The 23,008-nt window shown below is 40.0% G+C and overlaps 1 protein-coding gene across 6 annotated transcripts in view; it reads right to left on the bottom strand.

Annotated features, from left to right (window-relative positions):
- THRB (thyroid hormone receptor beta) overlaps nucleotides 1-23,008 on the bottom strand; it is a 505,570-nt gene that overhangs the window by 176,302 nt on the left and 306,260 nt on the right. The window contains exon 1 of one of the 6 annotated variants that reach the window (XM_077268917.1): nucleotides 22,747-22,924. The exons of the other annotated variants lie outside the window; for them this stretch is intronic. The gene's annotated coding sequence lies outside the window, so the exon portion shown is untranslated. Of the gene's footprint in view, nucleotides 1-22,746; nucleotides 22,925-23,008 lie in introns of those variants that run through there. 6 annotated transcript variants of the gene reach the window in all.

Below are 23,008 nucleotides of genomic sequence, written 5' to 3' on the forward strand. Positions count from 1 at the left end.
GATGAGTTTTCATACACTCATCTGAAGTCGTCCTTTATTACAGTCCTGAACGAACACAGAAGTTACTTTACATTAGGGTTAGACTGACCACAGCCATGCTCCTATCCGAACCCAGTCGGTGCAAACCATCTAGTCCCATTTAAATGTTAACTTCCTAAAAAAACGTCATCTGAAACCTCGTGGTGTTCAGATCACTTCTGAGATTTACCATTTCTAGATGGTAGCCAGAAACGTAATTGTTGCCAACTTTGCACAGTAAATGGATTCCGTAAAGAACATTTTAAACAACTGGAAAGCCATGTTCAAAGGAAAACATCATTCGTTCCTGAGATGCTTTTGAAATAGAAAACAAACAAGGGCAAGAAAAGAAATCATACTATAGTAAGAGAACAAAGAACGTATTTTAATAATTTAACTAAACAGTGGAAGTGTTTGCAGAAATAGCACAGTGCCCAATCTGTCCAAACACGATGCCAACGAGAGAGACGAAAAGGGGAGACGTTCTTGTAGATTGTGCCAAAAGAAGAGGCACTGGAGCAATCAGATATTTAATTTAGTAAACAACCAGAAAGAAAAAATATTTCCAAAATAATTGTTTGCTCTCACATTTGGCAAGTGCAGAACACACAAACCTTGTAAAGTATTAATTTAATAATTACAGGTCGTCTGAACTGGAGATGTCAAGATGACCCTGCACCGTGAGAAATTCTTTACAAATATATGTCCATTCCATTTTTGTGATTTCACTGTTACTATGATGACAAATGACGTATGATGTCACCTAAAGGGTGACTCTCCTGAAGCACTCACCGCAAAACGTATAGTATATGTAAGGTACAATTCTCCTATGATAACATTATTTGACAATATGGCAACAAGGTTTGATTTGCTTCAATTCTTTATGGCTTTGGAACAAAGTAATGCAAAAACATATGTGAAGATCATTTATACTTTAAGGGGTTTTCCCTCAAACAAAAGTTCATTTTAATCAATAGATCCTGGAATAATAATAACTTCCACAATTGGATGCGTTTAGATAAAATGCTCCTGTGCTGAGTTAATCTTATAAATGTGCCCCTGCTGTGTAATGGCTGTGTTTGACAGGACTCATGGTCTGTTCATACCACAGCTCCTGAGTAGGGGAGGACGCAAAAAGAGAATACAGACATTACAGCACGGGATCACAGTTGATTCTTTCTTTGAGGTAAAACATTGTTTAAAAACAGGCAGGGAAATGTTTTACCTCACAAAAATAATCAGCTGTGATCCCATGCTGTAATGTGTGTGATCAGACCATGTGTCTGCACGGACAGACACAGACATTACACAGCAGGGGCACATTTATAAGATTATCTCAGCACATGAACATTTTATCTAAACGCATCCAATTGTGAAAATTATTATCATTCCAAGATCTATTTATTAAAATGAGCTTTTGTTTCTGGGACAACCTATTTAACCCCTTTCTGCCAGCTGACGGAATAGTACGTCAGCTGGCAGAACCCCCGCTTTGAGGTGGGCTCCGGTGGTGAGCCCACCTCAAAGCCGCGACATGTCAGCTGTTTTGTACAGCTGACATGTGCGCGCAATGAGCGCAAGCGGAATCGCGATCCACCCGCGCCCATTAACTAGTTAAATGCCGCTGTCAAGCGCTGACAGCGGCATTTAACTAGGGCTCCCGGCCGCGCGGCCGGAAGTGCTCGCACCGCTGACCCCGTCACATGATCGGGGGTCATCGGTGCATTGCCATAACAACCAGAGGTCTCCTTGAGACCTCTATGGTTGTTGATGGCCGATTGCTTTGAGCGCCACCTTGTGGTCGGCGTTCAAAGCACACCTGCATTTCTGCTACATAGAGGTGATCTGTGCTTCACCTCTATGTAGCAGAGGCGATCGAGTTGTGCATGCTTCTAGCCTCCTATGGAGGCTATTTAAGCATGCCAAAATAAAAAAAAAAAGTGTTTAAAAATATTAAAAAATTAAAAATATATAAAAGTTCAAATCACCCCCCTTTCGCCCCAATCAAAATAAAACAATAAAAAAAAAATCAAACCTACACATATTTGGTATCGCCGCGTTCAGAATCGCCCGATCTATCAATAAAAACAAAGGATTAACCTGATCGCTAAATGGCGTAGCGAGAAAAAAATAAAAACGAAATTACGTTTTTTTGGTCGCCGCAAAATTGCATTAAAATGCAATAATGGGCGATCAAAAGAACGTATCTGCAACAAAATGGTATCATTAAAAACGCCAGCTCGGCATGCAAAAAATAAGCCCTCACCTGACCCCAGATCAGAAAAACAGAGACGCTACCGTTATCGGAAAATTGCGCAATTTCTTTTATTTTTTTTTTAGCAGACTTTGGAATTTTTTTTCACCACTTAGATAAAAGAGAACCTAGACATGTTAGGTGTCTATGAACTTGTAATGACCTGGAGAATCATAATGGCTGGTTAGTTTTAGCATTTAGTGAACCTAGCAAAAAGGCCAAACAAAAAACAAGTGTGAGATTGCACTTTTTTTTGCAATTTCATCGCACTTGGAATTTTTTTCCCGTTTTCTGTTACATGACATGGTAAAACCAATGGTATCGTTCAAAAGTACAACTCGTCCCGCAAAAAATAAGCCCTCACATGGCCATCTTGATGGAAAAATAAAAAAGTTATGGCTATGGAAATAAGGGAAGCGAAAAACGAAAACGAAAAAAGTTCCGGGGGTGAAGGGGTTAACCATACTGAACCCAGAAGTGTATAATTTCCATATAGTGCAACTGTAAAGGAAAAAAATCATTCCATACTGCCCATTAATGGGATGATCCAAAATGTATCTATGTATTTATTAAAAAAGTATTCTTTGTAATTTAGCTCTCTAGATTCATTGGTAGTAACTTGAGAGGAAACAGTTCTGTTCCATATGGAGAGGCAGTCTTCTCTGTATTATTCTTGTTCCACCCACCACTAGGTGCATCCCATAGTCACATGATCACAGCGTTTTGAATCTATACAATGTAGTTAATTTATTTCAACTATAGGTGTAGAATCCTGTGGTCATGTTTTTATGTGATGCAGTGAACAGGGGAGAGAAGAAGAATAGTGGAAGAGGATTGGTTCCCCCACAGTAAACAGTACCTGATAAAGGGGAAAAAGACCAAAGGGACTTGGTCACAAGGTTACATTTCAGTGTATAACCTATTTCCCGTTGCGTCAAGATTAAAAAAGTAGAGAACTTCTTTTGGTCCTTTGCTAAGAAGACAGAAACTACCAAAATATTTTTAAAAACTAAATTTTCAAGAAAATAATTTTTCAAGAAAATTTTAACAACTGCTCTCAATTTTTTAACCTTTTTTAGGGGGGAAAATATATAGTCAGAAATGGATAGGTGATTTCAATCAAATTTTTACATAAAAAATTGTGGTAATTTCAGAAGTTTTTACATTGGCCACTAAGCCCAAACAATAGGATGACCCTTACTTTTCTGCAGAGATCATCTCATTATTATCATAGGCGGCACATAAGACCGGAACATCCCTCAGACAGGTAATTACGACAGCTCATCATCTCATCCCTCCTGCACGCTGACCTCTGTATGTCACTGAGCAAGATCACAATTACATAGAGAAGTTAATGAGATGCAATTTTACTTATGTTCTTGTGGTTGCTATAAAGAAATGCCTAAAAAAGCTGTTAACAGCTCCAAAATACAGTTTAGAAAATATGGCTGACCCCAAAATCGCGGAAGGACATGCGTATAATATATATAAAATGAGAAAAAAAAATAGAAAAAAAAATGTTGGCATACAAATATAAATGAAAAATAAAAGAACCCATACAGCCTTGTGCTTTAAGCTCCGGTGTGGGTTCCACAATGACAAGTGCAACTGTGGGATCATCCCAACTGTCCTGTCCGTGTTCCCCTACATAAATCACTCAATTTCACATCATTCCACCGGTTTACAATGCATAAAGTCTTTTTTTTTCTCCTTTTTATTGTACTGTTCTGTTAGGACACAGCCAAGGAAATGAAGTGGGTAAGAAAAACATTCTTGGCATTTTGAAATAAATAAATAAATGCACATTTATTCTTCATTTAATTTCAGGACAGAATGTGCTCATTTAGTTTGCACACAGAAAGTAAATAGGGACACAAAGACTGGTAATAATTTAGATTCTGACTCTGATCATGCCGCATAAAGATCTCAAAAGAAAGGCACAAATTTATTTAATTCAGCCATTGCTGGAGGGGTCACTATGAAGACGGGAAAAGAAAATAAAGCTCACCTTTACATGAGAATAAGGCTCCATTCATATCGTGTATACGAGCTACATTTGCAGAATACATTTGGACAAGAAAAACACTTTAAAGGGAACCTGTTGGCTGCTTCATGCCCCCTCTCTGACAGCAGCATGAGGTAGCGGCATGCACGGGGTCTTGGATAGTGTGTGTTGTAAATGATTATGGGGTCCAGACTTCTGCTTTAAGACCGGCGTCACACTAGAGAGTTTTATGGACGTATGAGAGGCGCAAAAACTACGCATTGCACCCTGACCAATGATTCTCTATGGGGCAGCTCCTATCTGCCGTATATTTTGCAGCTGTATTTTATGTGCGTAGAAAATTGCAGCGTTTGTCAGCGTATTGCGCAAAAAAATCCGCCAATGAAAGTGTATGGGGGTGAGAAAAATACGGATTACACACGGACCATCAGTGTGACTTGCGAGAAATACGCACCGGTGTTCTATAGAAAAGCCGGCAATTCAGGTTAGAATAGAATAGCTAAAATAAATGTCTACACATAGTATATATATATATATATATATATATATATATATATATATATATATATATATATATATATATATACACAGTATGTCATTGAGACACATATATATACATATATTTATATTTCATACAGCGCTAGATAGCATAAAAGCCGGTAATTCAATTGCCGGCTTTTACTATTTCCTTATCAAACCCGACAGGATATGAGACATGGTTTACATACAGTAAACCATTTAATATCCCTTACTTTTTTACATATCCCTCACTAATGATGTTAGTAGAGTGAGAGTGTGTGTGCAAAATTTGGGGGCTCTAGTTGTTAAGATAAAGGATTAAATCACGGAAAAAACTGGCGTGGGCTCCCGGGCAATTTTCTCCGCAAGAGTTGGAAAGCCAGTGACTCTGGCGGAGAAAATTGCACGGGAGCCCACGCCAGTTTTTTCCGTGATTTAACCCTTCATTTTAACAGCTAGAGCCCCCAAATTTTGCACACACACTCTACTAACATCGTTAGTGAGGCATATGTAAAAAAAATAAGGGATAAGAAATGGTTTACTGTATGTAACCATGTCTCATATTCTGTCGGGTTTGATAAGGAAATAGCAAAAGCCGGCAATTGAATTACCAGCTTTTAAGCTATCTAGCGCTGTATGAAATATAAATATATACATATATATGTGCCTGACTGACATATATATATATATATATATATAGACTGTATATATGTTTTCAAGAATATTTGAGCCCATGGATCCATTCTATGTCCATTTTGCAAGCTTGCGAGAAAATCTCGCTGTACGGATGCCATACGGATTACATAAGGAGGTTTACATGCGTAAAATACGCAGCCACACCCTGCCTACGGATGACATACAGATCACTGTTTTGGGATCATTTCTGCGTATTACGCCTGTAATAAATGGACCGTGTTTCCTTATGCTGAGTGTGACGCCGGCCTAACTCTAGCATCACCGTGGTCCGCTCTGTGCAGTAAGAGTCTGATGAATTGATATGCACACTCTCCCCACCCTACAGCTGCTGATTGACAGCCTTCTCCCTATGCACAGTAATAGGGAAAAATCTATCAATCAGCTGCTGTGTGCACATCCCTGGGGTTTATAAATCCTAAACATAATGGTGGTGCTACCTCCTTCTGAGTACATTTTACTAGTTTCAATGATTTGTTGCTGTGATAGCTGCAACGTTATTATTTTATGTACCCATCTTCAGTTTGGACTGGTCCATAGGAGAACTGGTGAATCCCCTGGTGGGCCACTGTGCAGGAGTTGGCTCCCCAACACCCTATATGTGCAGTTGTTGGTACAATTCACATGATTTATTATGTACAGAAAAAGGCAACATCTAATCATTCATTAGAAAAAAAAACTACCCAGTTTAATATTATATTGAAGCATTGGTAAATTTGTGAATGATGGCAATGTAATATTTGCATGTGACTGAAGAGTAGACCCCCAGAGTCAGTGTTAGTCTGGGGTCACACTAGCGTATAACATGGCCGAGTGCTATCCCATGCTCTATAGGATAGCACTCGGCCCGGCATTTTACTATATTGCTGAAACAAGCAATGGAGGAGATGGAGAAATGACTTTCTCCATCTCCTCTGCACCTATGAGAGGATCGGAGCACAGCGCACTGACAATCGGCTCATGCTCCCAGCAGAGCTGGAGCCAAGGGTCGTTAGCGTGTGATTCCAGCCTTACTGGTGGGTTCTTGGCATCCCAATCCGACACTTCCTGTATTTTAATTTGTAATGGTTAATGGCATAGCTACATTTTATGGTCTATAATTCGGACACAATTTAGAAGGTATTTGTCTTTTTACACAAATCCTATAAAAGCATGGACTTGCTGCCCTCACCACCACAAGCAGGTAAAACTGCTTTTGGGGCTCACAGCAGTCCAATATGTCCCTATTATGGGTCATGCACTACCACCTCACCGCACATCTGCAGGCTAACAAGAATGTAACACGTCACCGAGCGGCTCCAGAAAACATTTGATGCAGCTTTAAATATGTTCAGGACTGCACAAATGAAGTATTTTATTTCAGAGGAAACATGTTGTTTTCATGACGTGTCCTTTTGCAAAATTTGCCCAGGCGTCTTGTGATTCAGACAACCTAGGCATATGCACGGAGCAGTATAAAACATGGATTGTATTTATGTGTCGCTCTTTGAAGTTCTTTCATTTCCTTGCACACATGGCTGCTGATATACAGTAGAAGAAAGTCAGCGCGCAGATTTGTTGACATCTGTTCTACTATAATTTACCTATTCTGGTCTCTTTCTTTATTCTGATTACTCCCCCCCAAAAAAAAAAATTAAAAAAAATAAAAAATAAATATATATAGCTTTCTTGTGTCTTGAAAGGTTCTGATGAAAGTTAATCAAAGCAACATTGAGACATCTAAGAAAAACCTAGCAGCCTACATCACATCTACTTGGTGGCCAGACACGCACACATATAGCAGAAACACCTTGTGATAGAGTATCACAAAATTATGTTTTGCTCTTAATATCTTTCGTATTTCTATCTATTGCTTCTATCTAAGTGGCCAGTTTGTGCTCTGAGTTCCTCAATTTTAATTGGCATTTAAAATAATTCATACATTTGATATTTGCACTTATCTCCCATCAGACAAATGCTGTTTTTAATTAGTGCTGGATCTTATCTGCCTTTTCTATTAGCATGGGAGAGGTACGTCTGATTAATATTAGATCAGCGTACTCCCAGAGAAAGGTGTGCCTCCATGTGCCTTGCCAGAAATAATGTTAATCGAGTCAATGACTCGAACAACATTACCACTTTCTATGAATGTGATGAGCTTAGCCATATCCCTTCCCACCTCCGCGCATTTTAGCTGCTTAAAACTGGTCTTAAAACACCAAAAGTCGCAAAATTTTGACACAACTTTACATTGCGCAAACATTTTGTGAATATTCAAAGTATTTTACACCAGTTTTCTGGCATAACTATTTTGATGTATCATCCCCAAAGTTTCAATTTTCTAAATATAGTCTATTTGGCATTTAAAATAATTCATATATTCAATGTTTGCATATATCTTAGTGTATACAGAGTTATGCTGTATTCTTTGGCTTTCTGCTATCCATTTAGACAGTGAAAATAATAGGCAGCACTCCAGTTCAAGTATGGAAAAAAGGAGGTAATTTTTTAACTTATCTAAATGCAATATTTTGGCTTCAGAACAAAACAATTGTGAGCCTTTCTCAAGCAAATAAAAGTCTCTCTATCTAATGACAAAGTATCACAAAAATTTTTTTTTTCCAAATTATTTTCTCTTTCTATCTATTATCTATCTAATATCTATTTATCTATCTAATGTCTGTCTATCGATGTCTGTATCTGTCTATTACAACCCCTGGCAAAAATTATGGAATCAGCGGCCTTGGAAGATGTTCATTCAGTTGTTTAGTTTTGTAGAAAAAAAGAAGATCACAGACATGGCACAAAACTAACGTCATTTCAAATGGCAACTTTCTGGCTTTAAGAAACACTAAAAGAAATCAAGAACAAAAATGTGGTAGTCAGTAATGGTTACTTTTTTAACCAAGCATAGGGGAAAAATTATGGAATCAGTTACAGGCTAATCCAACTTCAGTGGAAATGCCTCAAGACAAGGAAATGATGCTCAGTAGGGTGTGTGTGGCCTCCATGTGTCTGTATGACCTCCCTACAATGCCTGGGCATGCTCCTCATGAGGCAGCGGATGGTCTCCTGAGGGATCTCCTCCCAGACCTAGACTAAGGCATCCGCCAACTCCTGGACAATCTGTGGTGTAATGTGACGTTGATGGATGGTGCGAGACATGATGTCCCAGATGTGTTCAATCGGATTCAGGTGAGGAGAACGGGCGGGCCAGTCCATAGCTTCAATGCCTTCATCTTGCAGGAACTGCTGACACACTCCAGCCACATGAAGTCTGGCATTGTCCTGCATTAGGAGGAACCCAAGGCCAACCGCAACAGCATATGGTCTCACAAGAGGTCTGAGGATCTCATCTTGGTACCTAATGGCAGTCAGGCTACCTCTAGCGAGCACGTGGAGGGTTGTGCGGCCCTCCAAAGAAATGCCACCCCACACCATTACTGACCCACTGCCAAACTGGTCATGCTGAAGGATGTTGCAGGCAGCAGATCGCTCTCCACGGCGTCTCCAGACTCTGTCATATCTGTCACATATGCTCAGTGTGAACCTGCTTTCATCTCTGAAAAGCACAGGGTGCCAGTGGTGAATTTGCCAATCCTGGTGTTCTGTGGCAACTGCCAAGCATCCTGCACGGTGTTGGGCTGTGAGCACAACCCCCATCTGTGGAAGTCAGGCACTCAGACCATTCTCATGGAGTCGGTTTCTAACGGTTTGTGCAGACACATGCACATTTGGGGCCTGCTGGAGGTCATTTTGCAGTGCTCTGGCAGTGCTCCTCCTGTTCCTCCTTGCACAAAGGCTGAGGTATTGGTCCTGCTGCTGGGTTGTTGCCCTCCTATGGCCCCCTCCACATCTCCTGGTGTACTGGCCTGTCTCTTGGTAGCGCCTCCAGCCTCTGGACACTACGCTGACAGACACAGCAAACCTTCTTGCCATAGCTTGCATTGATGTGCCATCGTGGGTGAGCTGCACTACCTGAGCCACTTGTGTGGGTTGTAGAGTCCATCTCATGCTACCACAAGTGTGAAAGCACAACCAACTTTCAAAAGTGACCAAAACATCAGCCAAAAAGAATTGGTACTGAGATGTGGTCTGTGGTCCCCACCTGGAGAACCACTCCTTTATTGAGTGTGTCTTGATAATTGCCAATAATTTCCATCTGTTGTCTATTCCATTTGCACAACAGCATGTGAAATTGATTGTCAGTGTTGCTTCCTAAGTGGACAGTTTGATTTCACAGAAGTTTGATTTACTTGGAGTTATATTCTGTTATGTGTTCCCTTTATTATTTTGAGCAGTGTATATATAGCCTTTTTTTACATTTTAAAAATTACAGAAAGGAAAATGGGCCGATGCAAAAGTTTGGGCACCCTTGGAGATTTGTGTGCCCAGATAACTTTGACCAAGGTTTCAGAGCTTAATTAGCCTGTTAGGGTTATGGCTTGTTTACTATCATCTTAGGTGATGCAAATTTCCCAGCTTTATAAAAACCCAGCCTCCTCTAACCTTGTGCCAAAAAAATGGCAGCTATGAGTTCTTCTAAGCAGCTGCCTAGCACTCTAAAAATAAAAATGGTGGAGGCCCACAAAGCTGGAGAAGGCTATAAGATGATAAAGCGTTTTCAAGTTGCACTTTTCTCAGTGCGAAATGTAATTAAGAAATGGCAATAAATAGGAACAGTGGAGGTCAAGATAAGGTCTGGAAGACCAAGCAAACTTTCAGTGAGAGCTGCTCGTAGGTTACTAGAGAGGCAAATCAGAACCCCCACTTGACTGCAAAAGACCTTCAGAAAGATTTAGCAGACTCTGGAGTTGTGGTACATTGTTCTACTGTTCAGAGACACCTGCACAAATATGGCCTTCATGAAAGAGTCATCCGAAGAAATCCCCTCCTGTGTCCTCACCATAAAATTCAGCATCACAAGTATGCAAAAGAACATCTAAACAAGCCTGATGCATTTTGGAAATAAGTCCTGTGGACCGATAAGGTTAAAATGGTACTCTTTGGCCACAATGATTTAAGGTATATGTGGATAAAAAAGGGCACAGAATTTCAGGAAAAGAACATCTCGTTAACTATTAACCCCTTTACCCCCAAGGGAGGTTTGCATGTTAATGACCGGGCCAATTTTTACATTTCTGACCACTGTCCCTTTATGAGGTTATAACTCTGGAAAGCTTCAACGGATCCCGGTGATTCTGACATTGTTTTCTCGTGACATATTGTACTTCATGATAGTGGTAAAATTTATTTGATATTACCTGGGTTTATTTGTGAAAAAAATGGAAATTTGGCGAAAATTGCGCAATTTTCCAAATTTAAATTTTTATGCCCTTAAATCACGGAGATATGTCACACAAAATACTTAATAAGTAACATTTCCCACATGTCTACTTTACATCAGCACAATTTTGGAACCAAATTTTTTTTTCGTTAGGGAGTTATAAGGGTTAAAAGTTGACCAGCAATTTCTCATTTTTACAACACAATTTTTTTTAGGGACCACATCACATTTGAAGTCATTTTGAGGGGTCTATATATATATATATATCCATTCTAAAAACTGCACCCCTCAAGGTGCTCAAAACCACATTCAAGAAGTTTATTAACCCTTCAGGTGTTTCACAGGAATTTTTGGAATGTTTAAAAAAAATGAACATTTAACTTTTTTTCACAAAAAATTTACTTCAGCTCCAATTTGTTTTATTTTATCAAGGGTAACAGGAGAAATTGGACCACAAAAGCTGTTGTACAATTTGTCCTGAGTACGCCGATACCCCATATGTGGGGATAAACCATTGTTTGGGCGCATGGCAGAGCTCGGAATGGAAGGAGTGCCATTTGACTTTTTCAATGCAAAATTGACTGGAATTGAGATGGGACGCCATGTTGGTTTGGAGAGCCCTTGATGTGCCTAAACATTGAAACCCCCACAAGTGACACTATTTTGGAAACTAGACCCTCTAAGGAACTTATCTAGATGTGTGGTGAGCACTTTGACCACCAAGTGCTTCACAGAAGTTTATAATGCAGAGCCGTAAAAATAAAAAATCATATTTTTTCACAAAAATGATCTTTTGCCCCCAATTTTTTATTTTCCCAAAGGTAAGAGAAGAAATTGGACCCCAAAAGTTGTGCAATTTGTCCTGCGTACGCTGATACCCCATATGTGGGGGTAAACCACTGTTTGGGTGCATGGCAGAGTTCGGAAGGGAAGGAGCGCCGTTTGACTTTTCAATGCAAAATTGACTGGAATTGAGATGGGACAACATGTTGCGTTTGGAGACTCCCTGATGTGCCTAAACAGTGGAAACCCCCAATTCTAACTGAAACCCGAACCCAAACACACCCCTAACCCTAATCCCAAACACACCCCTAACCCCAACACACCCCTAACCCTAATCCCAACCCTAACCACACCCCTAATCCCATCCATAACCCTAACCACACCCCTAACCCTAACCCTAACCCTAGCCCTAACCCTAATGGGAAAATGGAAATAAATACATTTTTTTTAATTTTTAAATTTTTCCCTAACTAAGGGGGTGATAAAGGGAGGTTTGATTTACTATTTATAGTGGGTTTTCTAGCGGATTTTTATGATTGGCAGCCATCACACACTAAAAGACGCTTTTTATTGCAAAAAATATTTTTTGCGTTACCACATTTTGAGAGCTATAATTTTTTCATATTTTGGTCCACAGAGTTATGTAAGATCTTGTTTTTTGCGGGACGAGTTGACGTTTTTATTGGTAACATTTTTAGGCACGTGACATTTTTTGATCGCTTTTTATTCTGATTTTTGTGAGGCAGAATGACCAAAAACCGGCTATTTATGAATTTCTTTTGGAGGGGGGGGGGGGGCGTTTATACCATTCCGCGTTTGGTAAAATGGATAAAGCAGTTTTATTCTTCGGGTCAGTACGATTACAGCGATACCTCATTTATATCTTTTTTTATGTTTTCGGGGTTTTATACAATAAAAACTATTTTATAGAAAAAATAATTATTTTTGCATCACTTTATTCTGAGGACTATAACTTTTTTATTTTTCGGTGATGATGCTGTATGGTAGCTCGTTTTTTGCAGGACAAGATGACATTTTCAGCGGTACCATGGTTATTTATATCCGTCTTTTTGATCGCGTGTTATTCCACTTTTTGCTTGGCGGTATGATAATAAAGCGTTGTGTTTTGTCTCTTTTTTTACGGTGTTCACTGAAGGGGTTAACTAGTGGGACAGTTTTATACGTTGGGTCGTTACGGACGCAGCGATACTAAATATGTGTACTTTTATTGTTTTTTTATTTAGATATAGAAATGTATTTATGGGAACAATATATATATATTTTTTTTATTTAGGGATTTTTTGTTTATTTTTTTTACACAAACAAGAGAACAGCACCACTCCAATTATGCACACCACGTGTGGTGTGCATAATTGGAGTGGTGCTATTCTCTTGTTTGGAATTTTTTTCCCGTTTTCTAGTACGCGACATGGTAAAACCAGTGGTGTAATTCAAAAGTACAACTTCTCAAGCAAAAATTAAGCCCTCATATGGCCATATTGACAGAAAAATAAAAAAGTTATAGCGAAACCGAAAAAAGCTCCGAGGGTTAAGGGGTTAGTAATCTGAAAAACACGTCAAAATCCACAATAGACCACCTCAAAAGGTGCAAGCTGAAGATTTTACAATGGCCCTCACAGTCCCCTGACCTGAACATCTTTGAAAATCTGTAGCTAGACCTCAAAATAGAAGTGCATGCAAGACGATCCAGGAATTTCACAGAAATGAGTTTTCCAAAGAACAATAGATGAAAACCCCTCAAACAAGAATTAAAGGACTCTGGTCTGGCTACAAAAAGCGTTTACGAGCTGTGATACTTGCGAAAGGGGGTGTTACTAGGCACTAACCATGAGGGGGCCTAATGTTTTCAATTGGCCATTATCCTTTTGGTATTTTTTAAAATGTAAAAAATGACTATATATACCATATATACTCGTGTATAAGCCAAGTTTTTTAGCATGTTTTTTTATGTGCTGAAAACGCCCCCCTCGGCTTATACATGAGTCACAGTCCCAGAAAGCAGGTGGGGCGGGGGGAGCAGCGGGCCGGAGCCGGTGGCCAAAGCCTGTGCTGCTGCTGTAATAGCGCACTGTGCCAGCCGCAGGCTTCCAGCACTCATCATACTCACCTACCAGGACAGCCTCGGTGCTGGCACTGTATCTTGTTCTGGCCGCCGGCGCCTGCAGCTGTTCCAGCTGAGCGATCACTTGGCCCTGCTCATTAAGGTAATGAATATGCACGCCTCTCCACTCCAATAGGCGTGGTGCGCATATTCATTACCTTGATGAGCAGGGCCACGCGATCGCTCGGCAGGAAGAGCTGCTGGAAGCCGGAACAAGATGCAGTGCCACCAAGGGAGTGCAGGCAGGTAAATAGGATGTTTGTTTTTTACAGGAATCATACAAAGGGATAAGAAACCATGCATATCAGGACAGGGACTGGGGAGCCATTCATACAATGACAGGGACTGGGGAGCCATGCTCACCAGGACAGGGACTGGGGAACCATGCACACCAGAACAGGGACTGGGGAGCCATGCACACCAGGACAGGGACTGGGGAGCCATGCACACCAGGACAGGGACTGGGGAGCCATGCTCTCCAGGACAGGGACTGGGGAGCCATGCACATCAGGACAGGGACTGGAGAGCCATGCATACAATGACAGGGACTGGGGAGCCATGCACACCAGGACAGGGACTGGGGAACCATGAACACCAGGACAGGGACTGGGGAGCCATGCACATCAGGACAGGGACTGGGGAGCCATGCATACAATGACAGGGACTGGGGAGCCATGCACACCAGGACAGGGACTGGGGAACCATGAACACCAGGACAGGGACTGGGGAGCCATGCACACCAAGACAGGGATTGGGGAGCCATGCATACAATGACAAGGACTGGGGAGCCATGCATGCAATGACAGGGATGGGGGAGCCAAGCATACCACGATAGGGATGAGGGGACAATGCATGCCCAGCTTATACTCGAGTCAACGACCCAGTTTTTCATGACAAAAGTAGGTGCCTCGGCTTATACTCGGGTCGGCTTATACTCGAGTATATACGGTATATATTTTTTGGCCTAAAATACAAATGAAACATGTCATCTTTAACTTTAGCCCTTTTAGATGTTATTTTATATTCAACTTGCTTAACTGTTCACAATAACAGTAATTTTGACCAGGGGTGCCTAAACTTTTACATGCCACTGTAAGATAGTAAGACTTAACAGAGGCATTACTTACAGACAGCTACATTACATATTAATCAATATATAGCTATTGTCCTTGCCATGACATGCTCCCAGTGGAGCCAGAAGAGTAGGCAGTATATACTTCGTAAAATCAGGACATTTATAGACAAAAAATACTGTATATGTACATTTATGTACATTTATGTACACATACATGTGTGATGTACATTTATATGTAAATTTAGGCATGATTTACAGTGATGAATAGCTACTGTATGTAACAGACGGCCTTTAAATAAGCAGAATATGTAAGCTGCTGCATATCATTAGTCCCTGATAAACCTAATTGGCATCTATCATCTGCTCGTGAAAAATCTGCCTACCCTCTACTTAGTAATGATGCGCTCACATGGAGGAATGGGGACTTTGGTACCTATTCTGCATCAAAATCCATAGACAACTGGGCAAAAAATGCCTCCTACTCATTATAATGAGAAATCTGAATTGCGGTTAATATGGCCACAGATTTTACGTGTTTGTTTTGAAAACCACTTCAATAATTGAGATCAATCATTAATCCATGTTCGGACCCCCGGCCGTGCAAGGTCTGCATCAGACTTGGAGACAGCTCTGTGTGAACGTACTCTAGCATAGAGAGAGTGAGGGTAAACTTTAAAGCCTTTTGCAGCTGTGGTTCGAAGATAGACTATGAATATGATTCAGGTATTTTTTACATTATCTCATAAAAAAATGTCTTTGTAAGTGCGTCATCTACATGGGGCATTTCCTGAGAAAAAGATCTGTGTACAAAAAAAGTACTTTGATGTATTTTAACCCTTAACCTAATTTACACACAACTTTCGAAAACAGTGCTAATGGCCAAAGTATAGAACTATCAAAAAAATAAAGTAATGTCACGTCTGGCGGTTTTGGTAATCATGGTGCAGGCACAAGTGTGCAGTGACAGTACGGTCGCCCAAATTATTTGGTTGCATTTTCAGCTTTATTTGATTTAAAATACAAGGTAGAGAATGTTTCTAAATGTTTTTAACCTGGAATGCAATCCTGATATATAATGCTATGTATGTGTCAGTGTACACAAGACTGTGTACCATGCCCGTGCGCCACCCCGACAGCGCCGTTTCGCCTACCAGGCTTCTTCCATATGGGGGCGTGGTACACAGTCTTGTGGCATTCATGTAAGTTTCATTTGTTCATTTGTCCATTGCGCCTTATTAAGGTGATATACATATGCTTACAGTATATGACACTGACACATACATAGCATTATATATCAGGATTGCATTCCAGGAGTATTTATATATAACCTTACATATTCTGACTATCAGGCCTTCATATAGCCGTATGTCTGTAGCACTTTTTGCACTTTACTGTTAATTTTATATATGGGTTCCATGGATGGTTGTTGCCCTCTGGTATTTTTGCATTTTTCATAAAAATGGTGGCCTTCTGGCACTTCTTGCACTTTATTTTCTTGGCATAATTGTATACATTCATATCATGGGAGTATAAGGCCATTTTCAAAGAATGTTTCACAAAATTATGTGTACATCTATTACTGCCCTGTAGCTGCTTTGTTTTTAATTGAGATTCACCTTGTTTATTGTAGTTGTCATGGTCATACCATTTTTTATGGTTGTTCTAATAAAATATTGTACATTTTATTTTTCTCTGTATGCCTTCTTTTTTCCCTGGTATTCAATGGGAATTGTGTATTAGTTTAAATAATAATGAGATCTATCTAAAATGCAAAAATGCACTTATGTACGATACTAGAATGGATTTGAGATATTTGCAAATATCTTGTAACCAAAACACATCACCATTTGTTCATCAGAGCTATCCAAGAGGAATATTGAAGCCTGAATGCAGAGTTTGCAGGCAAGTGGTTGTGAGAATAGTTACGGTATACATCCTGCCCTCCAAGCTTTCTGGCAGTATATTGGTTCTCTGCACTCAACCTCAAAGGACTGAGCTGGAAGAGATCGGAGGACATGAAGATGACTAGGACTGCAATGTACTGCAATTTAGTGCAGCAGAATATAGCTCACCCATATAGCACTATAAAAATACTATATGCATCAAAATCTTTAATCATAGCCTTTAGATCTTGCAAAGAGAAACCAGATTTGCCGATTTACACAGCATGCTGCTGGGCATGATGAAAGCTACTTTCCTAGAAATTCAGACTCAACTCCTTCAGATCTGTGTGTAAAACACAGAAGCAATATTTATTCAATATTCATAAAAATGTCATAAGGAGTCAAATTGCTATATAAGGTATAGAAAGCAGCACAGTGTAAAATAAGATCTTTTCCCAAACAGGTAAGATCATTTTTGTGGATTCTTTACTTGGTAATCCTAAATAAAGCTGACTTTTCATACCATTAGAGATGGTTTTAAATCAATGGGAGGACATGGTCTGAGAGGGTGATGAGCTGGCAGTTTTTGTAGAAGCGGCCTGGGTACAGTTTTACATCATTCATTCTCCAAAGAGATATGCTGAGAAAATTTCACTAAAATTTTAGACTATAAATCTGAGATACACAAGACTTGAAATATCATAAAATGCACACAATTCCCATTGTAGTCAATCTGTTTTGGGATCTAAAAATTCCTGTGATTGCAGATGCTATTCACTTTAATTAAATTAAAATACAACAATAGCTAGTTATGTAACAGCTGTTAATATGACGTGTATCTCGTCCAGTCTATGGTGGAAAACCCTTAGTTGCTAATACGAAAACTCAGATACTTAATAGCAGTATTTGCCCCATAAACCATCAGCTAAGAGATAGCTAGATCCTATATATTTGCACTTATTGTTCTACAATCACTGCAGGCAAAATAAATTGCTTGCCATGATGCAAGGTAAATGTGAATCCGATCTATAGTCCATGGCCCCGATTCATCATTGTTGCTTCTCCAGTTGTCTGGAGTAGTTTGCTCCTTTTCAGTGGCTTTGGGATTTGCTCCTTTTTCTCTATGCACCCAATTCAACACGACAGACGTTGTTCACATTAGTCTTGAGGAGGGGACGTGCTGGAGTCAGACACTCCTGATTTCTGAAGAAGCGTCCAACTCTTCATGAATCAGGAGCATTGGATGAGAAATTTACACCTCTGTGTGCGCATCACCAAAAATCCTACTCCAGTCCCTGCTGGAGTGAATGCTGCTGTTGGCCATGAAGCGGTCACCACGCTTCCGTCCCTCCCCATCCTCGCCACTTTTACAGAGCTGGCAAAAATTGCGTCAGAACATCAAAAGTTGCAAAATGTTAGTGTAGCGTCCAAATTATGCAATTTCGCAAAGCTTTTTACACCAGAATACTGGTGCAAATGCTTTTATAAGTCAAGCATATTTGTTTTTCCAGCTTCTAAAGTTTTTGAGTCTTTTTGATTTTTCATTAACAACTTTGCTTATTCAGATGTTTTAGTCAGATTTATGAAATATGACTTTTACCAAATGTTGCAGTTTTTTACTGCACTGACTCCAGCACATGCCAGGAGTAAGGACTGGTAGAGGTGACATGCTTTTAGACATGCCAGGAGTAAGGACTGGTAGAGTTGACACGCTTTTAGACATGCCAGGAGTAAGGACTCGTAGAGGTGACACGCTTTTAGACATGCCAGGAGTAAGGACTGGTAGAGTTGACACGCTTTTAGACATGCCAGGAGTAAGGACTGGTAGAGTTGACACGCTTTTAGACATGCCAGGAGTAAGGACTGGTAGAGTTGACACGCTTTTAGACATTTGATGCTTTTTTAGACAAATGTGCATCTTTTTAAAGGATTTGTGACTTTTGGTGCTGAAAAATCACACAAAATGGGACAAAAAAAAGAACATTTTTGATTTTACGACAAATTCATGATCAGCATATGCCATTTTGACAAATATGGCACCAAATATGTCAGCGAATATCATAAGATAACAAAAGAAAAGTGACTTCAATAAATTGCAAAAGATGAATTGGGCCCCTTCTCTCTAACACACTACAAATATTATATCATAGCTGAACTACCATATCTACATCTCTTCCAATTACAGCTAACTACAAATTAATCACTCCAGACTCCAACTGATTAACCACATGTCACAACGCATACTCACTATAATATACACGCCGTGGCCTCGGGTCCAGTATACAGTAACTCATCACACAGATGAACAAACCACAGTTGCCTATGAAAAATTGGGAACGGAGCCTTATCCAACAAATGTATCAAATCTGCTCCATCTGCATGTGATATATTACAATGAATACAGTATATAAACACTAATGTAATGGATATCGTCCCCCTGTATACAGCACAGTGAATCAGATCTTCAGCTTCTTCCATCTCGAATATGTTATATGCCTTGGATCTGCCATGGCCTCAAAATAACTTGTAGACTATACCTACAGGATGACGTGTTGTCCAGCACCCATTTGTGGTGACCAGTATTTCATGTGTATTGTAAAGGTAATTGATGCAGGCAGACACATATGGAAATCTGCCTTATTCCGGGATTTATGCCTCAAAGATAGGACATGTCGGAGTTTTACTGGATGGATGGCAACGCTTGTTATGACCATGCTTAGTGGTCTATATCTTCCTGTCTCCATCGAGTATGTCTGGGACCGCATCCAAATGATGAGGATTGTAAACAGATGTTGGAATAAGATGTGTACATCCAAATACAGTAATGCAGAGCCACAACATATTATAGTGCTGGGGGTTGTAGTGCTTTAAAGTGTAAGATGGCAGCAGAGTATAAATAAGGACTAGACTACTATATTTTTCTGCAGCATTTTCAACACTACAAGGTATTATTAATCAATTTCCCTTTTGTCCCCTCCACAATTATTGCCACATTATTAAGTGCAAGACAAAAAGGACATGCCATAGTTTATAAAGCTTTTGATTGATCCAGATTAACAACATTAAATACAGCAATGTGCCATAAAATCTACCCAACGGGGTAAAGAGTAATCCAGACAGTCCAAAGCTGCAACGCGAAACACGTGTTGGGTGGGGATGGCTGCCTATGTGTCTAGGGTATGACATCTTTTTCTTTATTGCTTCATTAGGTCTTTTTAATAATGTCCTATATATATCGTGGTCTGTATTTTTCTATAGAGGTTCTCTATGGTCTTTACTTATTTATACAGTGACTGCATTCATATTATAATACACTACATTCTGCTAAGGTACATTGTATCTGTACAGTGTCTTTCATTCCATCCCTTCCAGATGACCCTGTAACCCTATGTATAGATTTTATGATACTTTGCTGTATACAATGTTTTAATCTGGATCAAATAAAAGCTTTATAAACTATAGAATGTCATTTTAGTCCTGCACTAATGTGGTGTGTTGCTCTTTATCTATTAGTGCAAATGGGGACTCATACATGGGCAATAATTGAGGTTGGATTGGTTTCTCTAATATCAGTGTGTGTCTTTTTATAGCGGATTGTGTGCACATTCTCCCAGCCAATTCCCAAATTACAAATTATACGTTGCATGCTAATAATAAATGAGACCACTAGGGATGAGCGTGGAAGTTCGGGTTCGAGCGAACTTTAGTCCAAAGTTCGGTATGGGTACCAGAACTGTACCTGAACCCCACAGAAGTCAATGGGGACCTCAACTTTAGTGCTTTAAAATGATCATAGCAAGTTCTAGGGGGCTGAAATAGCCCCTCTCTCTTATGCGTCCAAACACTGAAACTGAATTCCGGAAGAAGTCCGTATTCAGAATTCAGCACCAGACACTAGGTGTCCAATATGAACCCCAAACTTTACAGTTCTCGCTCATGTCAAGAGACCACTACAATGTGCTTATTATGAAAAGGAATTACTGAAAAAGATATACAGGTAATGTGAAAGCATTATATACTGCCAATTCCCAAGGTTAAAGTGGCATTCTAGGACAAACTTGTAAACTATTATGTGAGTTTCTACGTCAGCAGGGCCATGAAACTCAGAGATAGATTGAATGCAGTGGTACTGTCCACTGTAGTCATGATCAGTAGAGGGCTAGTGCTGGACCTGGGGAGATTGAGTTTGAAGTCCATGACAGTGACTTTCTCTTCTTTGTCCACTTTGGTTGTCGGGTGACTCATGGAACTTGATATTTCACCCAGCCAGGAAGCTTGTGGGTTAATTCCTGGCTGGTCAGTATTTCTCCCTGCTGTTAGCTCTGGGTGGAGCTGCTTTCTATTTAAACTGCTGAGAGTCAGTTTCCAATGCCAGTTATAGCAAATACTACTCTGTTTATCAGCAGTTTGTTTGCGCGTTCTTTACTTGTATTCATCTTCTTCTGACCATTTTTTGTCAATTCCCCTGACTAAAGATTCTGCCTCTAAAGGGCTCATTTCCACATGCGAGACATATGTCCGTGTCTCGCAGGTTAAAACCCTCTTCTGGCGCCGGCACTTGGGAGCAGAGCGTGCAGCTCCATGTGTTGGTGTGCGGCCGCACGCTCTGCTCTGGAGTGCCGGCGCCAGAAGAGGGTTTTAACCTGCGAGACACGGACGTATGTCTCGCATGTGGAAATGAGCCCTAACTTTGATCTCCTGGTACCAGCCTCGTGTAATGACTTTTCTTACCATTAGCTTGTTCCACTGGCCAGCAGGCGACTCCTTCGCCTCAACCCAGGTTCCCTTGTGTAAGTACAGTTTCTTGTATAGGGGTTAAAGGATGAAGGGCAGGGCTTGCACTAAGGCTACTTTCACACATCAGTTTTTTGTTGTCAGGCACAATCCGGCGAAATTTAAAAAAAAAACGGATCCGGATAAATTTGCCGCCAGATCCATTTTTTTTTCATAGACTTGTATTAGCGCCGGGTTCTGACAGATGGCCTCACGTTTCATCCTTTTTGCTGGATCCATCTAAAATTTGTTTTCCGGTGGCTGGAGAAAACGTACATAGGAATGTTTTTTCTGTCCAGCTAAATAACGGCCAGCGATGGATCCGGCGGAAAACGTATGGAACGTGAGGTGAAATGACCAAATCCGGCGACCGAATCCATTTTTTTATACAAATCATGCATTTTCCATTCCGGTATCTCTCTCTCCTCCCCGGAACAGGAAGTCCAAACTCTATCCCCGGGTTTAAAAAAAAAAAAAAAAAAACAGATCCAGCAAAAAAAACCATATCTGTTGCATCAGTTTTTCACAATTTGTGCCGGATCTGACTTTTTCAGAATTGTGCCTGACGGCAAAAAACTGATGTGTGAAAGTAGCCTTAGACTGTCCATGGAAGCTTCATTAACAGCTGTCACAAACACTGCTCCCATGACAAGCCTATGTGCAAATAAATGTTATGCTGGAAAACCCTGTTAAGTCTAGATCCAGAGAGGTCTTCTCAAAGTGGTGGTCATATGGTGAGGCTTCACTATACACATATATTCATAGTAACAAATTATAATGCTTTTCATATGTCAATGAAAATGCTGGCCATCTGCTTTGATGAAGTCAGCTAATATAGGATAAACAGGAGGAATAACATTCAAAATATAGTTAAAAATTAAATGTAGAAGATTTCAGAACATGGGTTTTGAATAATAGTGCCATGTGTTTTATTAACTCAATTCATTGGGTGCTGATCTCAACTGCCCTGTATCATCACTCTTCACCCTCAGTAGGACTGCTCTTTAGGACAGTAGGATGCTTCAAGGAATAAGTGAAAATATAGGGCAGTAAAAGGGTGAAGACCAAGAAAACCTGCCTCTTGTGCTGGACATTGGGCATCAGATTTCACTTTTACTATAGATACAGATCAACTGAAAAAAAAAATCACTTAAAAAGTAAACTTTTTATATATTTTTTAGAATCCTCCAATATTTTTCATTAAAAGCAAACTGCTTCCTACACCCTGACATTAGTACACAATACTATAATACCACTATGTATTTCACTATCTGTTCTTACAATCAGCACTGAATCCTCCTAAAATCAATAGCAAAAAACCCTTTAAATAATATATGATTGAGTCAAAGACCTACCTTAGAGCTTCCATGCCATCCACAGAATGGGTACAGCTTACTCAAGCCTTGCTACTCAGTTCTGAACTATCAAGTTGCAGAAATGAAAGCTTTTCCATATATCATTCTTAGAGTTGTGTGTGAATTTGCCAAATCCATGCATGACAAGGGATAGTGTAATAAAAAAAAAATGCATATAGGCGATAACTGGTTTGGCTGGTTCTGTTCCCACAGAGAATTACTGTAAGACAACTTGTGGGCACTGGTCCTATAGCGAAATGAG

The sequence above is a fragment of the Ranitomeya variabilis genome, chromosome 6 (assembly GCF_051348905.1).
Source record: "Ranitomeya variabilis isolate aRanVar5 chromosome 6, aRanVar5.hap1, whole genome shotgun sequence".
Classification (NCBI taxonomy): domain Eukaryota; kingdom Metazoa; phylum Chordata; class Amphibia; order Anura; family Dendrobatidae; genus Ranitomeya; species Ranitomeya variabilis.